The following is a 3,278-nucleotide window of genomic DNA, read 5'->3' on the forward strand; positions in this document are numbered from 1 at the left end:
AGCCTACGTTACTCTAAAGTGGCAAAACAAGGAGAAAAACGAAATCTCCTGTAGTTATCTTTATCTCTCTACAGTGAGTAGAATACACGGAGGAGAAAATGGCAGAACTTCCCATATAAATACCACTGGATCGTTAAAAAAAAGTACAACAGATTAGACATTAGTGAATCCCCTGGAGAGATTGCCCCCTCTGCGTGTAATATAGAATGGGAAGCCTTAAGGATGAAAGTGAGGTACCTGCCCCACTCAGTATTTTTTGCTATTTTTCTTTAGGTTCACCCTGTTTATTTTCACCTGGTGGTCTCTGACACCACAGGCCACTCACACATCAAGGTATGAAAGGCCAGAGTGCATGGTCACAGACTCTGCCAGGCTAAGCTACATATATTCTACAAGCTTCTTCATCCTTGCACAGTGGCCAGACTGGCTATGGGGTGATTCCCGGCAGTTTTCACAATAGAGGTCCCTCATTTTCACTGTACCTTGGGAGAGATCTACAGACATATGTCAGTCTCCAGCTGTTCCTCATAACAGGATACTTCACTTTATCACACTATGGGGGGTCATTACGACCCTGGCGGAAGGCGGAGAAGCGGCGGTAAGACCGCCAACAGGCTGGCGGTCTTTTTTTTTTGTATTATGACCATGGCGGTTACCTCCATGGTCAGCCGCCGGTTCTCAGTTCCCTAGCACTGATAGGGGTCACCCCCACCCCCCACCCTGACTCCCTTCCCTACACCCCCCACCACCCCTGCCACCCCCCAAAGGTGGCAGGACCCCCCTCCCCAACCGACCCCCAACATAACAGCACTCATACACACACGACATGCACGCAGGAACCATCAACACACATACACGCACACACACCGACATACATGCAAACATCCACACACACAGTCAGACACGCACACCCACATACAAACATACACACACACATCCATACAGACATACCTACAGACATACACGCACTCATTCCCAAACACACATCACCCCCGCAAGCATACACGCACTTACACACCCCCTCTACATACACACACGCACACCCCCATGCACGCACACAACATACAATACCCCTCCACCCCCCTCCCCTCACGGACGATTGACTTACCTGGTCCGACGATCCTCCGGGAGGGGACGGGAGCCATGGGGGCTCCGCCAACAGAACACCGCCACGCCGAATCACAGGACGTGATTCGCTGGGCGGTGTTCTGTTGGCGTGGCGGTGGAGGTGGAGCAACCTCCACTTCCCCGCCGCCCGCCAGTATGGCTGTTGGCAGCTCTCTGTCTGTAAAATGACGGAGAGCTGCCAACGGTCATAATAGGCCGAGCGGCAAACCGCCACCACTGGCGGTCTTCCGCATGGCGGTCCCTCGGAGGTCTTGGAAAAAGACCGCCGAGGTCAAAATGACCCCCTATATGTTGAGAGCTTGTTTGAAGTGTTCCCGAATTCCTTTCTTGAAGAAGGGATTCTTCAGTTGACCTTTTTTGCAACTATATGGCTACCCTATGTACGGGAGCCAGTTTACATCCCTCCAAATTGCTGGCAGCTATATCTGCACATCTGCAGTATACCAGACTTTTTCTTTGGGAGCCGGAAAATACATTGTTCTCCATCCCAAGCTAACTCCTTAGTTCTGCAAGGAAGAGAGATCACAATTCGACTCTACCCTGGTTGACTGGCCAAACAAGCCTTTGTGCCCTTCTAGGCCATTTGGGCTAGTCAATTAATATGCTAGACTTCAGCAGACCCCTGTGGACCTTTCTAGTACTTCCTGAACATTGGGGCTGCATGCTGTGTGTGCTCTCGACCGCAACCAAACAGTAAGAGATCTGCCAGGACACTGACCTGACTGGCTTGACTGCTTGCCGGAGACTATATCTGCAGACCTCGATAACACTACTACAAGCTAGCCTTTAAACGCCAGCCATGTACTGCCTACATATCCTGACCCAGGGACTGTGACAGCAGTCTCAGTAAGGACCAGCAGATGATGCAGTGGAATGCGTGGTACAGATGCCCCTCACAATATGGTGCAGCTGTTCAGCCTGACTTAGTGACTGTGCCTTTTGGGCTTACTCCATGGACACCTTTTTTGACCTCGTGGTTCCCCTTTAACAGCACAAACCCTGCAACGAGCTGGCACTGAAGCAGGCTCTTGGTATCCCTCTACTTTGAGAGTATTTGGAGACAACTGATGCCCCCTATGACTCCCTGCCAGTCTGATGCAGAGATCCAGCAACTGGTAACCATCTCATAACCCGAAGTGAGAGGCTCCGGGACACAAGGACAAGAGGAGCACCCACTAATCTTAGCTAATAACCGGCCAGTCAAGTTCACGCCAGAATACATTGCCCTGTTCCTGAACTCTGTACCTTCTTGTTTAGCTATGCACCCTCATTGGGAAGCATCAGAGCACCAATAGCAAACTTCTCCTTTTATCTTGTGAAAGAGTACCCAGTGAACCATTTTGTCAATCTGGGTCATGGGGTCGTGTGTAGACACCACACTTTGTAGCATTGAGGGCCTTTGCCTAGTTCCTCATCCAAGATGGCTTTTGGCATTGGGCTACATGGGTTCCTAGAATATCCTTTTATAGAAGTTATTTGTGAAGATACACATCTGCAATCAACAATATGTGTAAATTCTACATGACTGAAAAGCACTAGCCGGGTAATTTAGACCTTGGTGATTGATCTAATAGACCCCGAGATTCTCAGAGACCTTGACCTCCACCCCCTGCTGCAGGAGTGCTCACCATATTTAGAGATCCCTTTCTGCCTGCTGGGATCTCTGTGTTAAAAGAACATCTGCTAGTGTGGCAGGGAAAATCAGTGATGGTTTCTCACCCCTACATAAGGCAGGAATATCACCAATGTAGCTGGGCAGTCCTGTGATGGGTGGAACACCAAGGCAAGAGGTTCCAAAAGCAGAGCCAACTGAGCCTATGTCATCAGAAATTCAATGGTTTCCACACCCTTAAATCAGGCAGGAAAACCATAAGTTTGGTTGGGCCACAACTCTTCCAGTTTATGGTGAATCTCCCACTTCATCTACATCTAAATAACACCCTAAATGCTAGTGTCCCCTATTAAAAATAGGTCATGCAAGAGTAAATACATTGTCCTTTGACCCCTGCAAACAAATATCCGAGGTGAATATAAGTGAACACTTTACTTATTTCAGTGGGAATAACCTGTAGACCACATCAGCTTCAGTGCTTCAGAACACCACAGCATGGAATCAACATCCTAGCCCTCCACCTGGTTGATAATGTTTA

Source organism: Pleurodeles waltl, chromosome 3_1 (genome assembly GCF_031143425.1).
Source record: "Pleurodeles waltl isolate 20211129_DDA chromosome 3_1, aPleWal1.hap1.20221129, whole genome shotgun sequence".
Lineage (NCBI taxonomy): Eukaryota > Metazoa > Chordata > Amphibia > Caudata > Salamandridae > Pleurodeles > Pleurodeles waltl.